The following is a 17,026-nucleotide window of genomic DNA, read 5'->3' as shown; positions in this document are numbered from 1 at the left end:
AGACTACGGAAGATTTGTGGAAGAAATTGTGTGCCACTTATGAGAAGGAAACTGAACTCGACTTGGTCCAAAGCAGATCGAAAGGCAGAATTTATAAGGATCACACTTGTGCTGCACTATCACCACGATCTCCCTTCGATTGCGTTCTCAGAAGCTACCTGCATTCCTAACATCCCTCTCCAGCAGCAGCTACACTCCCCAGATTTTCGTCTGCATCGCCTGCTGTACCACAGCTATGGCCGCTGAGTTCACGTCCACAATTACCACTCTTGCTAGGGCCGCACTACCCCTCCTCTTCTTGCTCGCTCTTGCTTCTCCCTCCCTCCATGTTGCAGCCACGGACGCCGATCCTTTGCAAGATTTCTGCGTCGCTCTACCCAACCAAGACATCACCATAAACGGCCTTCTTTGCAAGAACGCCAATCAGGTCTCTGCATACGACTTCACTTCTCCCTTGCTGCGTCAGGCAGGTGATGTCAACAACCCGTTGGGCTCCAATGTCACGCTCACCGACGCCCCAACGTTTCCTGGCCTCAACACTCAGGGTTTGTCCGTCGCTCGCCTCGACTTCGCACCAGGCGGCCTGGTTCCACCTCATGTCCATCCTCGCGCCACCGAAGTTCTCTTCCTGGCTCAGGGAAAATTGGTAGTGGGCTTTGTGGATACCAATAACACTCTCTTCCAGTAGACGCTTTACGCTGGGGACCTCTTTGTCTTCCCCCGGGGGCTGGTTCACTTCCAGCTCAACGCGGATGCGCATAAATCTGCCCTTGCCATATCCGGCTTGAACAGTCAAAATCCGGGGGTATCGCTGTTGGCCACTGCCATCTTCGCCGCCAAACCTCCTCTTCCTGAGCAAGTGCTGGAGACTACCTTCGGCATCGATAAGCAGGAGGTCTACAGTCTCACAGATAGCGTTGGAAAAACTGCCTGATCGAATTCGTCAATACACTCCTGCTCAAATTGAAATGATCAAGTTGGCTGGGGACTTGCCAGAGTGCCCTGCACAACTAGTCAAATACTCCATCCAAACTAAATAATGCTCTGTGCACTTGTTTGTGCATCAAGCTTAGATTCAATGCTAATGATTCTGTAGTAAATTTAGGAGTGAGGTAACTTTATCTGCTTAAATGTTCGCTCAACTAGGCGTAGTTCACTATCGCTAACCGTCCAACAAATGTTTACACTCTACACTATCTCACTTTTGCTTATTGACGTGACGTTACGAGTGACATCATTAACTTGAATTGTCTTCTCAAAGATTATGATCTACGCTGTCTTGGCTTCTCTGATTGGCTTACGCTTTAGTGGAAAACATCATATTTAAAAGAAACATTTTGAAAGAGCTTCAAGATTCTGGATTTTCTTTCTTCAAAACACAACATTCATATGTCCTCTAGGGGGCACCACTCTTCAAGGAGAAGTTTTATGTTTCTATATAGAGAAACCTTCAACTTTCCTTCCTGAAACTTTCTCATATAGCTTTTCAGGTTTTAAGGTGAAAATATAAGTAAAATTACAAATTTTAAAAATTGAAAACAAATCTCTTATGTAAATTTAAAAACTTATAAGTTCCATTTTGCATAGTGTGCCAGTATTTTGCAAACACTTCAGGGGCACCCAAAGTGGGTTCACATGGCACTCTCATTAGTGAGAACTAGAAGCGTGGCCTAAATATATTCCCATGGTGGTTGCAAACATTAATGCCTAGGACTAGAAATGTCCTGGGAATGTTCAAGGACACCCCCCTTCACTACATCACAAATTCATGTTTCTTACCCTTGCTATGTCGATTGATGTCGCTATTGCACTTATTTTTAAAAGCCTTTCTTTCCATCTTGGCATGCCAGTTCCCTATATTATAGGACCCAATATTGGAGTTAGCACCACTTTCCTTTTCATTGGCCTAGCAAAATATTTGCATCTATGTCCACTAAGCATGGCTACCGGTATGTGTAAATCCACAGTGTGCCTTGCCTCTATGACTTGCAATTGACTATAAGGCCACCACTTCTCTTTTAACCTATAGATTATACTTTGAGAGAAGTACTATTGCAAAGTGATGGTCATGGCATCATAGCTTATCTTCTAAGACTTGACGCAACTACCCTTTGAGAGTTTGAAAGCGATCTGTTTCAATGTTTGGCATCCTAATGGATGGAGGGGTTAGTATAAAGTAGCCCTTCTACGTTTGTCATTTGTGTGTGGAGCCCTGATCATTGCCTATCTCTCCGTCATTTTCACATGGAGCTCTCCTCCATTGCCTACCTCTCCCTCATGTATGTTTCTTTTGTTTTATGATGGTTGCATGCTATTATATGAGCATCATATTGAAGCATGGTATTCCTAGTGTCCCATCCATTGGGCTCCACCATTACCCTCCATTGCAACTGTAGAGCTTCAATGCCTTATGCTACACCATTACCCTCCATTGCAGCTATAGAGCATTAGTGCCTTAAGCTCTACAATTTTGCAAATTAGGTAATCAACGTTCCATCGAGGTTGTAGGTGATACAATGATAGAATTTGCCTTTTTTATGAATGCATCACTCAACACAAATGATCCCACTAAGACCTATGTCATTTCATCTCCTAAATCATATTCTGATGTTGCTACTCCCCCAACAAATGAAGGTGTGGCTCTGAGGCTATGGAAAGAGTCTAAGTCGATTGTTTCTATGATTCGATGCTTTGTTGATTCCCTTGCCTTTGTCTTTGTAAGATGGGCTTCCTTGCAATCTGAAGTATTGGAATCCATTTGTTTACTCATGATTTCCTATTTCTTTCATTTTGAACAAGCCTATTTTCTCATCTTGATTCTTACAAAGGTGCAAGCACATGCTTCCCAAGCTTCATGACCATTGGAAGGTTGGAAACCTTGATAGGAGTTCACACTTACACATGCCAATTTGAAATTCATATAGATACTCTTGGTTGATCCTATAAGTAGATTTGGGACATTCAAAGAGCATCTATAAGTGTTTTTGATGTCGTGCTTAGGGTTTATTTTCTTTTTCAATTTTGTAACTTTTTTGTGTGTTATCTAGCATAGCATCGGTGAATGTTTTGGACTTTAGGCTCTTTTACAAGTTCGTCAAAATTTTCTTTATGTCAAGAAAGTGACTTTCAAATCTACTTGCAGGTTCCAAGTTAGAAGCAGAACCTTACTTTGAGCAGATGAAGTGGGATTTTGAAGATGCAAGAAAACTGTTCTCTGAGACTTAGGCCTTCCTACAAGCTACATTCAGGCCAAGATGTCCCCTTTCAGGCCAAAATGTTGGGTCTCATGCATATGTATTCTAAGTTTCAGTGTTTTATTTCTTTAAGGGAGGACGTCGGCTTTTATTAAACTATAAGGAAAGAAAAGTATTACGAATTGTGACCAACTCCATTGAGCAAACTGCCCACAGTCTATGGCAACTATGTCCAAACATCGCACCTAATGACAATATAGATAGCACTATGAAGATCTAACATACACATTCCCACTAGCTTCCTCATGTCAGTTAGGCCCAACCTTACTTATCCCTAGTAGCACACTCTCCGCCATGGCATGACTGATCTCATTTCTCAGGGTCCAGAAACCCATAAAGATGATAGCAGTAGAGACCCTTGGGATGTTGTTGTTGATACCTATACTTGAACTTGAGTAAGTATGGGTAAATTATTTCATTAAGGGTATATCTGATCTAATAACAACACTTATTTCATTAATTTTTGACTCATGTGTCTACTCTTGGACTAATCCCAAAAATCCTTCCCAATTGAAAAGTTTATTTTATGAAAATATCATTCAAGAATCAAAAGTTCACTCTTTGGCACTATCATTTCCACATAATAAATTTTGCAATCTGTCTCTATAATGGTGCACTACTAATGGAAAAACTTTGATTAAATCCTACTTTTGCACTTCTTCTTTTTAACAATCCTATTCATGTTTTAAAAAAATCATGAGTTATAAATTTAAATCCATGAAAAATCACTTTCGAAATAAAGACTTATTAATATAATTTAATCCAAAAGAATGCACTTAAAATTTGATGTAGAAAACTATAACACTCTTGAAGTCCCAAAAAATTTAAAGGTTAAAATAGACAAGAGGCATAGAAGACTCTTTAAATATGCTTCAAAAATAGTAATAGCTATACTTGCAATTTTACAATGTCATATGTTTACAAGAAATATTGCTCTCCATGAGTCTTTGTACAAAGGAATCTGACACGCAGCCTTTTCAATAACTCAATTCTGCCTTTACAAATGTGTTAAGTACAAATAGGTAACTAGTTTGTTTGGAAGTCCGATTCATTGTCACTTGTTGCTTGGATGCTTGAATGGTATTGTCATGGGCATTCTTCATTTGCGCTATCTCCTTCTACTTCCTCCTTAGCGAGCATCTTCAAAAACTCTATAATGTGCACAATAATCGCTAGCAGTATTCAAATTTTTTCTTCTACATCATATCCCATGTGCTTCCTTGTTTTCTTTGTCCTTGATTTCCAAGATACTATGACTGTCTCTATGGAAAGCTCTAAAACGGCTTCATGGTTTGGAACCCATTCCTTTTTCAAACACTCAATATATAGTGTATTATTATCGTGGCTCTCCTTCCTACCCCTTGGCTCATACCATAGTGTTGTAAATGTTGCAACTTTTCCCTTGTCATCCATGTTCACGTCCACCACTTTTGCAACCCAGAACTTAACATTCTCATGCTCATCGTCCGATGGTCGGACTGCAACAAAGTAGTGGATGTCTATGTCTACTTCTGGCATAAACTCTCTCTTCCTCGGACCACAATATGAACGTGGGAGTAGCAAATCAAACTCATTCTCAAAGACATCAAATTATGGGGCATCATCCATTAGAGGAGATTTGGGGTCTCAAACGGGCCTCCAATTAGTGTTTCCTAATTTCAAGGGATTAGAGAGGGATTTGAGGCATACCAATGAGAGTGCTCCTTTGTGTGGGGCAATGGTACATTGAGGTGTACAAAAGGACATGCTGAGCATTTATGGGTGGGGAGACATCTCACCCATGGTTTAGACCCTTGATCTTCACTCCTAGCCATTGATCTCATCTACAATCCAAGGGATACATTCAAACTTGTGGTATAACACTCCAAGCCATTAGATCAAGGTGTAGATCCAATGGATACCATCGAAGGATAGAAGGATCAAATCTAAACCCTTGAAAATGGCAAGGATCTAATGGATGAGATCAAAAGAGAAGGGGATTCATTTTAAGCCATCCATCCAGAAAAAGATCTAAGGGTGGAGATGCAAGGAAAAAGCATTGGAATCCAGGCCTGATCGAATTTGTCAATACACTCCTGCTCAAATTGAAATGATCAAGTTGGTTGGGGGCTTGCCATAGTGCCCTGCACAACTAGTCAAATACTCCATCCAAACTAAATAATGCTCTGTGCACTTGTTTGTGCATCAAACTTAGATTCAATGCTAATGATTCTGTAGTAAATTTACGAGTGAGGTAACTTTATATGTTTAAATGTTTGCTCAACTAGGCGTAGTTCACTTTTGCTAACCGTCCAACAAATATTTACACTCTACACTATCTCACTTTTGCTTATTAACGTGACGTTGCAAGTGACATCATTAACTTGAATTGTCTTCTCATAGATTATGATCTACGCTGTCTTGGCTTCTTGGATTGGCTTACGCTTTAGTGGAAAACCATCATATTTAAAAGAAACATTTTGCAAGAGCTTCACATCTATGGGATTTTGGAGTTTCTTTCTTCAAAACACAACATTCATATGTCCTCTAGGGGGCACCACTGTTCACGGAGAAGTTTTATGTTTCTATATAGAGAAACCTTCAACTTTCCTTCCTGAAACTTTTTCACATAGCTTTTCAGGTTTTAAGGTGAAAATATAAGTAAAATTACAAATTTTAAAAATTGCCAACAAATCTCTTACGTAAATTTAAAAACTTATAAGTTCCATTTTGCATAGTGTGCCAATATTTTGCAAACACTTCACGGGCACCCAAAGTGTGTTCACATGGCACTCTGTTTAGTGAGAACTAGAAGCGTGGCCTAAAGATATTCCCATGGTGGTTGCAAACATTAATGCCTAGAACTAGAAATGTCCTTGGAATGTTCAAGGACACCCCCCTTCACTGTGTCACAAATTCATGTTTCTTACCCTTGCAATGTCAATTGATGTCACTATTGCACTTATTTTTAAAAGCCTTTCTTTTCATCTTGGCATGCCAGTTCCCTATATTATAGGACCCAATATTGGAGTTAGCACCACTTCCCTTTCTCGCTCCATTGGCCTAGCAAAATATTTGCGTCTATGTCCACTAAGCATGGCTACCGGTATGTGTAAATCCACAGTGTGCCTTGCCTTTCTCTCCAACTACCAATGTCTCTCCTAGTTTTCTTATTATAAGTCCCTTATGACAATGTTGGCCCCATGGTCTAGGCATTAAGAAGATGTAGAGTCAACTTTTTAAGCTGTCATAAGTTTGACAAAGCAAGGCATGGTAGAGGTTGAAAGCATCCCCGAAAAATACACACATTGATTCCATGTTGAAAGATGTAGTGCTACTACACTCATTTATTGTGCCTTCCATCTCTTGCATCTTTGACGTTATTGTAATTTCTATAGATTACATTGCAGCCATAGAGTAGGACCTTGGATCAAAAAATGGGCTTAATTAAATTAAATCATATTCAATATATAATGCTATCATGATCACCCATCCATACCATCAATATGCTTTTACCATTATCCTTCTATGAAGGAGGGATGCTTTGTCTTTCAATACATGTGGTCTTTACCGTACCCCAAGTGCCCATGACTTGCTACTCTAGTAGCGTGCTTACTCTCCTTTCCAAGATAGATTGGGAGATGCAAACATTCATTCATGACTATTAAGGAGCTAAGAAGAAATAAAATACATAAGAAGATGACATGACAAATCAAATGTTTGCAGAATAATTCCCAAGGTTCCCTTGCCTTATGACTTGCAATTGACTATAAGGCCACCACTTCTCTTTTAACCTATAGATTATACTTTGAGAGAATTAGTATTGCAAAGTGATTGTCATGGCGTCATAGCTTATCTTCTAAGACTTGACTCAATTGCCCTTTGAGAGTTTGAAAGCGATCTATTTCAATGTTTGGCATCCTAATGGATGGAGGGGTTAGTATAAAGTGTCCCTCACGTACGTTTCTTTTGTTTTATGATGGTTGCATGCTATTATATGAGCATCATATTGAAGCATATGGTATTCCTAATGTCCCATCCATAGGGCTCCACCATTACCATCCATTGCAGCTGTAGAGCTTCGATGCCTTATGCTACACCATTACCCTCCATTGCAGCTATAGAGCATCAGTGCCTTAAGCTCTACAATTTTGCAAATTAGGTAATCAATGTTCAATCAAGGTTGTAGGTGATACAATGATAGAATCTGCCCTTTTTATGAATGCATCACTCAACACAAATGATCCCACTAAGACCTATGTCATTTCATCTCCTAAATCATATTCTGATGTTGCTACTCCCCCAGCAAATGAAGGTGTAGCTCTGAGGCTATGGAAAGAGTCTAAGTCGATTGTTTCTATGATTCGATGCTTTGTTGATTCCCTTGCCTTTGTCTTTGTAAGATGGGCTACCTTGCAATCTGAAGTATTACAATCCATTTGTCTACTCATGATTTCCTGTTTCTTTCATTTTGAACAAGCCTATTTTCTCATCTTGATTCTTACAAAGGTGCAAGCACATGCTTCCCAAGCTTCATGACCGTTCGAAGGTCGGAAACCTTGATAGGAGTTCACACTTGCACATGCCAATTTGAAATTCGTGTAGATACTCTTTATTGATCCTATAAGCACATTTGGGTCATTCAGAGAGCATCTGTAAGTGTTCTTGATGCCGTGCTTAGGGTTCTTTTTCTTTTTCAATTTCGTAACTTTTTTGTGTGTTATCTAGCATAGCATCGGTGAGTGTTTTGGACTTTGGGCTCTTTTACAAGTACGCCAAAATTTTCTTTATGTCAAGAAAGTGACTTTCAAAACTACTTGCAGGTTCCAAGTTACAAGTAGAACCTAACTTTGAGCAGATGAACTGAGATTTTGAAGATGCATGGAAACTGTTCTCTGAGAACTTAGGCCTTCCTACAAGCTACATTCAGGCCAAGATGTCCCCTTTTAGGCCAAAATGTTGGGTCTCATGTCTATACATCCTAAGTTTGAGTGTTTTATTTCTTTAATTAGGGAGCACGTCGGTTTTATTAAACTATAATGAAAGAAAATTATTACGAATTTTGACCAACTACACTGGGCAAACTGCCCACGGTCTATGGCAACTATGTCCAAACATTGCACCTAATGACAATATACATAGCACTATGAAGATCTAACATACACATTCCCACTACCTTCCTCACGTCAGTTAGGCCCAAAGCATGCACTTGGGGCCACAAACGAGACATCCTATTCATAGCACGCAAGTCTTCTCGCACTCCTCTCGAGTCTTTGGAACCAACCAAGTGTGCCCAAATAGTAGCCCCCACATTCTTGAAGATATGCATGGGATCCAACAGATGATTGATTTGTAACTGACCCCAATAAGGAAGCTCGTGAAAGATCGATAGCCTCTTCATACTAGAAGGAGGTTCCTCTCCATTCACCCTCCAAGCTTGAATCCAGTCACTTGCCTTCAAATATGATGGTGGTGGATCAAGCAGACCTCCAGTGCGAGATGGTCGAGTGGAAGGTATCGAGCATGACCTTCATAAACATTTTTCCTCATATGTTTGGAGTAGCGTCCAAGGGATTTCAAACCCGATCCACAAACAAGACAAGCATGGTACCCACTTGTAACAAGTCCTGCACGCGTGCATGAATGTCTTAGTATAAGACATGCGTGCGAAAGAGAGTCATAAAAGCAGAATCCCATATTATACATATAGAGACAGAACCACGTACATTCGCACTCTCCATATCCTAGGTAGTCATTCATGGTCCACATCAAGATACCCTTGACCAAAATATCATTGGTATGTCTAGGAGCTCTGGAAATATCAAAGATCCGCACTCCTCTCCATAATATTTGTAATTCCTCTTTCAAAGGTGCCAGATACACGTCCATATTTTTTGCCTTGTACTTTCCTGGCACAAGTATTGCAAGCATGAGGTGTCCCTTTTTTATTGTTAGCCATGGTGGGATATTGTAATTCACCACGACTATGGGCCATGTCGACCAAGATGTCGAGCGTAACCCAAAAGGATTCATGCCGTCCATGGCGAGCCCAAGATGTAAGTTGTGTGGCTCCCTCGCAAAGTCCGGCCACTGGTTATCTATGTGCTTCCAAGCTGCACAATCTACGGGAATCCTCAATGTGTCCTCAGTGGATTGATGAGATGCATGCCATGTCATCAACTCCGCTAAATTTGCATCGGAACATGTGTTGTATTCTTTCAATGATGGGAAAGTGTCTCAAGACCTTTACCGGTATCCGCTCACCCTGCAAGTCATCTCTATATCATTGTTCCCCACACTTTGGACAACTAGCCAAATCTCCATGCTCACGACGAAAGAGAATACAATCATTATGGCAAGCATGGATGGTATCATAATTCATACCCATCGTTGTTAGCATCTTTTTTGCTTCATCTCTTGATGCGGGCATGGTATTTGGTGCAGGCAACATCTTGTGGAGCAACCTATCACAATTCAAACATACATAGGCTTCAAACAATGATGATTCGGTATACACTAATCCATACATGATGATTCTCAAAACAAACAATATCCAAATAATGAGTCAAATTAATACAAGAGCTAATCTCATTAAGGCTGAGACACTTGTATCCAACCACCCATACTTTACTTGCAGATTCAAGATTGAGGGACAAGCACGTAGTTTAGACATCCTAGCACCCTCGTACAATTGTGTTGATTGCAACTCTCACATTTTGACCTCAGACTCTGACATCACGTGTACATGGGATGTAGTGCCCTTAAAATTAGAATCCATCATGTTGACCATACACTCGTCATCATCCGGGAGACTATAGTCTTGCTCAAAGTGTGAAGGCGTATGTGTACCCTCATCAACCTCCTCATCCTGTTTTAAGATTTCGTGTAAATATAAGATCTTGTATTTCCTGGTATCCAATATTAACCGCGAACTTAAATATCTTTGACTTACTAATAATCCATCAACATGTGCAACACCAACAGTGGGTATTGGTTCGGGCTCCTCCCTATATATTTGCAAGTGGCGCATGATAATATGATGTTGATGTCATACTTCTCGCTTGCGATGAGTGCAATGATAGTATAATCTCTCTGTAAGCCAATTTGTGCCCCGGGCATTGGCACATCATCGAACGAGCTTCCACTGGTCCCTTCCATCTACACTTATCAAATCACAACATAAGTTGCAAGAAAATATATTAACAATTATAAAATAGCATCTATGAGCTTCTTTTTTAACTAAGAACATAAAGTGTCTTACAGCATCGCTATATAGCGATGTTTTGCTCTGTTTCGTCGCTATATAGCGATGCTTTTAATTAAAAAAGTCGCTATATAGCGACAGAAAAGCACCGCTATATAGCGACGCTGCTACTGGTATGTGTAAATCCACAGTGTGCCTTGCCTGTCTTTCCAACTACCAATGTCTCTCCTAGTTTTCTTATTATAAGTCCCTTATGACAATGTTGGCCCCATGCTCTAGGCATTAAGAAGATGTAGAAGTCAACCTTTTAAGCTGTCATAAGTTTGATAAAGCAAGGCATGGTAGAGGTTGAAAGCATCCCCCAAAAATACACACATTAATTCCATGTTGAAAGATGTAGTGCTACTACACTCATTTATTGTGCCTTGCATCTCTTGCATCTTTGACGTTATTGTAATTTCTATAGATTACATTGCAGCCATAGAGTAGGACCTTAGATCAAAAAATGGGCTTAATTAAATTAAATCATATTCAATATATAACGTTATCACCCATCCATACCATCAATATGCTTTTACCATTATCCTTCCATGGAGGGATGCTTTGTCTTTCAATACATCTGGTCTTCACCATACCCCAAATGCCCATGAGGTGCTACTCTATTAGCGTGCTTACTCTCCTTTGCCAAGATATATTTGGAGATGCGAACCTTCATTCATGACTATGAAGGAGCTAAGAAGAAATAAAACTAATAAGAAGATGACATGACAAATCAAATGTTTGCAAAAAAATTCCCAAGGTTCCCTTGTCTTATGACTTGCAATTGACTATAAGGCCACCACTTCTCTTTTAACCTATAGATTACACTTTGAGAGAAGTAGTATTGCAAAGTGATGGTCATGGCATCATAGCTTATCTTCTAAGACTTGACTAAATTGCCCTTTGAGAGTTTGAAAGCGATCTGTTTCAATGTTTGGCATGCTAATGGATGGAGGGGTTAGTATAAAGCGGCCCTCCTACTTGTCCTTTCTATGTGGAGCCCTGATCATTGCCTACCTCTCCATCATTTTCACATGGAGCTCTGCTCGATTGCCTACCTCTCCCTCACCTGTGTTTCTTTTGTTTTATGATGGTTGCATGCTATTATATGAGCATCATATTGAAGCATGGTATTCCTAGTGTCTCATCCATAGGGCTCCACCATTACCCTCCATTGCAGCTATAGAGCTTCAATGCCTTATGCTACACCATTACCCTCCATTGCAGCTATAGAGCATCAATGCCTTAAGCTCTAAAATTTTGCAAATTAGGTAATCAACGTTCAATCGAGGTTGTAGGTGATACAATGACAGAATCTGCCTTTTTTATGAATGCATCACTCAACACAAATGATCCCACTCAGACCTATATCATTTCATCTCCTAAATCATATTCTGATGTTGCTACTCCCCCAGCAAATGAAGATGTAGCTATGAGGCTATGGAAAGAGTCTAAGTCGATTGTTTCTATGATTCGATGCTTTGTTTATTCCCTTGCACCTAATGACAATATACATAGTACTATGAAGATCTAACATACACATTCCCACTAGCTTCCTCATGTTAGTTAGGCCCAACCTTAGTTATCCCTAGTAGCACACTCTCCGCCATGATCTCATTTCTGAGGCTCCAGATACCCATAAAGATGATAGCAATAGAGACCCTTGGGATGTTGTTGTTGATACCTATACTTCAATTTGAGCAAGTATGGGCAAATTATTTCATTAAGGCTGTATCTGATCTAATAACAACACTTACTTCATTAATTTTTGACTTATATGTCTACTCTTGGACTAATCCCAAAAATCCTTCCCAATTGAAAAGTTTACTTTATGAAAATATCATTCGAGAATCAAAAGTTCATTTTTTGGCACTATCATTTCCACATAATAAATTTTGCAGTCTGTCTCTATAATGGTGCACTTCTAATGGAAAAACTTTGATTAAATCCTACTTTTGCACTTCTTCTTTTTAACAATCCTATTCACGTAAAAAAAAAAATCATGAGTTATAAATTTAAATCCATGAAAAATCACTTTCAAAATAAAGACTTATTAATATAATTTAATCCAAAATAATGCACTTAAAATTTGATGTAGAAAACTATAACACTCTTGAGGTCCCAAAAAATTTAAAGGTTAAAATAGACAAGAGGCATGGAAGACTCTTTAAATGTGCTCCAAAAATAGTAATAGCTATACTTGCAATTTTACAATGTCATATGTTTACAAGAAATATTGCTCTCCATGAGTCTTTATACACAGGAGTCTGACACGCAACCTTTTCAATAACTCAATTCTACCTTTACAAATGTGTTAAGTACAAATAGGTAACTAGTTTGTTTGAAAGTCCGATTCATTTTCACTTGTTGCCAGTTTGGAGCCCACCAAAGGTCCCTACCACCAATTTGAGCATCCTAGGCCTTTGATTCATCCACCATCCACCTCCATCCAAGGGCCAAGGTTGACCAATTTCAAAATAAAGGTACCCATGCCAGTTCAGTAAATGCTAGGGGACCCTTAGCCCATGGGTTACCATAGTGGATTCACTTAGTCTTAGCTTAATCCATTTCTTAATCCATTCCTGATGAGGCCCTTTTGAGACCTCAATTCTCCCCTATTGTGCTCGCATTTTCTCAAGGTCTTTTATCAATTGATAGGTATTCTTAATTACAACATCAGTGTGTTCCTTCCAAGAGGGCTTCCAATCAGAAAATCTTTGAAACATTTCCTCTTTGTATGCAATAAAAGATTTTAAGCCTTCTATTTCACCTTTAAATTTCTTACTAAATTCTTGCTCGAGACTGAAGTTAAGATACAGTTAGGTTCTTTCGATTCCCATATTGTATCATGAGAATAGTGTTGCCACTGCATCACTAGTTTTTCATCCTTTAAGAAACAGAGAAAGTAGTGTGGAGTGCTATGACGTCCAATCACGGCATCACCACCTTTTTGTATGAAAGGTATAATAAAGCTCTTCCAATCATACATCCTTTCAACCATGGAGCATTCTGTTCCTTCCTTGTAGCCACCAACTTGCCTTCCACATTTTCTTATCAAATCATCCATCGTCTCCATGTCCTTGTGTTTTAGCTCTCTTGAGACTGTGCTAAAAACCTGATCAATATCCTCATGTGTGTGTCCAACCAACAAAAAACCCAACTTCAATCTCATTGAAGATTCGATGAGTGATTAGCATTGAGTAAAATGCAAAAAAGAGTACATTCTTATTCTCTCATCCGCAATTGTTTACATGTACTCATTTGGATGAGAAATATCCTGCTCCTTCCAAAATGCATATTTTAGTCTAGAATGCCAAACCAGTCCATGATGAAATTCTCTTTTTTTTTGTATGATTCTCTTTGTTCTGGAGATGTTGCACTCTCAAGTGCTCGCTTTAGATCATAACAATCACTCCACTTTGACATTTTTTGCCTTTTTGGGATTTTAACATGTACAACTCTTCTTCAAAGCGTATACAAATTGTGAAAACATGTCAGAGCATGCCCTCTTTACCTATGTGTTTCTCCAATAGACCTAAACACTTCTTTTTTTGTCAAACCTATCGGAAGATGCATTTTAGATAGATGGGGTTGAGGTAAGGAATTTTCATGAATGTAGTCTTTTAAAATTGTTGTTGCCGACACTGTTGAGGCTCTTGTTTTGGGCCTTCCTGTGTTTTTATGAATGTTAAACTTTACTCCATACTTTGCTTTGTTTTCCAAATCCCAGTATATGCCATGTGATAATCCTGTAGTAATGCAATATGCATTATTGCAAATACTTTTTCCATTTATACGAGGCTTTATCTGTTGTTCCAAATTTGGTTTTTTCATATCATTTACCAGAAAACAAGAGAGCCTTGTGAGTAGGTATTTATTTCTTTTGTTCCCTCTTCTTTGCCACACCTGTTCTCTACATCCCTTGATATCAACTAAGTTAATGGAATGCACACACCTTCGCTTGCAATATGTAGATCGTGTTGCTTTTAGCATAACATCCTCATTGAATACTGTTATTCTCTTTGGTTGCTTTTCTACATCTACCTGGACTCACTTCTGTTCATGCATGTGTATGTCCATTTCTTCTGTAAGTTTGTACACTTCTTGTTATCAAATTTATTTGTCACTTTATTTTCATGGGATCTTGCATCCTTATTACAATCAAAGTCAAATACCGAATAGTCTTTTGTTGGTTTCTTTTGTACATCCAAGTTTTTGAAAATTCTACACTTCTCCCTGTTGAATTTATTTGTCACCATGTTTTCATGGGATGTTGCATCGTTTATCTTATCACTGTCAAAGTCAAATACCAAATAGTCCTTTGTTGATCTCATTCTTGCCCTTGAAATAATCTTTGGACCATTTGAGTCAATATCAATGTCGTCCATGTTTGATATACCAACACTTTCAAACTCTTTGCGCTCCTTGACAATGTGTATGAATTCATCCACTCCAGATGAGACATCACTTCTGAAACCTTTTGCTTTATTGGTAGCAATGAAGTCATCCACTCTTGACAAGATATCACTTCTATAGTTAAGTGCATTGAAATCATCCAAGTTTGAGGACGCAACACAAATGATATAGTTATCTTTCTTGACGTGCATGAATTCATTGAGTCTAGATAAGACATCGCTTCTGTAGTCTTTTGCCTTCATAGTACCATAGAACTCACCAATGATATCTTTATCTCTCTCGACACGTGTGAATTTATCAACTCCCACTACAAGGCACAGGCCCTTTTTAGATGGAAATACCAACCTTTTCTATGCTAAAAAGCTTTTTTTAACGAGTGCAAAAGTCGGTATTTATGTCGCTATAAGTGTCAAAAAAGAACAGTCGCTATACCGTGACACGAGTAAATGTCACTATATAGTGACACTGGTAAACGTTGCTATATAGCGACGATTACCAAAAGCTTAAAAAAACATTAGTGGGGCTAAACAGAGCCACAGCAAGCCCTACTTTGCCCCACTAATGTTTTTTTTTAGTAATTACAAAAGAATGTTTTTTGTTACGAAATTTCCCTTGTGAAGAGGGTGATACAAAATCGCTCAAACGAGCCAAGCGACAAAAGCATATACACCTCGAAGATATACAACATTGTTTGTTACAAAATTTTTCTTTTAAAAAGGGTGATACAAAATCGCTGAAACGAGCTGACATACAGAAGCATATACATGGGGAAGTATATGAAAACTATTACTAATACTACTACTACTACTGCTCATCCCAATTGTCGTCCTCATCCTTGTCCTCATCGCGCTGGCCTGATCCTTGGCCCTTGTGAGCTATGCCTGATGATCCCTAGCCCTCCTCAAAGTCGTGTAAGCCTAATCCCTCATCACTGCTCACCTCTGTTGATGGGATGTTTGAGCTTTGATTCTAAGAGTGAAACCATATTAATTGGAAATTAGATTGGAACTTAAAGAATAAAATAGTTTCAAAAGTGAGATTACAAGTAGTAGTAGATTTATACCATGCGAGCAGCCAAATCAGCCCAATCTAACGTTGCTCCTAGCACCTCCTGCTCAATAAACCACGGCTTTGTTCCTATGTGGAATCTGCATCTCGTCTCTGTGTCTATGGGAAGGTGACCCATCGTAGCTTTTTGTGGGCCCAATTTACGAGAGTTAGATAAAGTGCATGCAATATGTAGTAAAACAAATAGAACAATATATTTAATGAGAAAAAGTAGACTTACCACAATTGCATCGAACACCAACCGTCCGCCTACACCAAAGTGCAAAGTACCTATACAATCTCGCCATCTCCTTGCAGCCCTTCTCTGACCCTCGAACAGTTCGGGATGGTCCCTGTACTACTTGAAAAACTTCTAGTTAGCTTTGTCTACCTAGTTGGGTTTAGCCTTCCCCTTTGTGATGGAAATACGCAAGGTTGACCTACGATGCTTCAAGAAGACCCCCATGTGCTCTTTCATGTAATCCGAATTGAACTCTCAATTTGGGGGGTTAGGATATTGTCTTTTCAATTCATCGATGAGGGGAGTTTGCAAAATCCACAGTCTTCATTCGCAAGGAAAGAAGCATCTCGACCTTTGGGTAGAAGGATGCTTGTATCCTTCAAATCCTGCCAACCAAAAGAGCCCTGCTTTCCATACAATGCTTTGGTTTGTTGGAACTGGACATGCGGGGTTGCTTGGTTATTGCAATCGGTTAAACAATGCTCAGTCAATGGCTATGCAAGCAAGCGACATGCACAGAGCCCAAGCAGAGATGCTAGCACATTTAGGAAATAGCACCATTGTTGCAATGCATAACTCTATGTAGGATCTTCAAAGGGAGAACTGGTATCTTTATTATAAAGCCAAAGCATTGGCCTTGGAGCGAAACGCATTCGACTTGGAAAAGAAGGTACCTACATAACATGGATATATTGGCACCCACTGGTGGTGCTAGAAAGAGGAGAGTCTGGATTACAACGTTGGTTATCAAATGTTCCAATGAGATCACACTATTTTGTGCTTCATGAAAGATGTGATGGGAAGAACAGATGGGGATGATATTGACTATCCATATGCTCTAGCTAG

At 39.3% G+C, this 17,026-nt stretch overlaps 1 pseudogene; it reads left to right on the top strand.

The window, feature by feature from the left end:
* Positions 1–235: 235 nt before the first annotated feature.
* LOC147887338 (germin-like protein 8-2 pseudogene) lies at positions 236–934 on the top strand (annotated as a pseudogene).
* Positions 935–17,026: the final 16,092 nt, after the last annotated feature.

This window comes from Dipteris shenzhenensis, chromosome 23 (genome assembly GCF_047967505.1).
Source record: "Dipteris shenzhenensis isolate YYH24624 ecotype China chromosome 23, Dip_SZ_1.0, whole genome shotgun sequence".
NCBI lineage: Eukaryota > Viridiplantae > Streptophyta > Polypodiopsida > Gleicheniales > Dipteridaceae > Dipteris > Dipteris shenzhenensis.
Note: the sequence above shows the minus strand (reverse complement) of the source record. Positions and strands in the feature narration are given on the sequence as shown.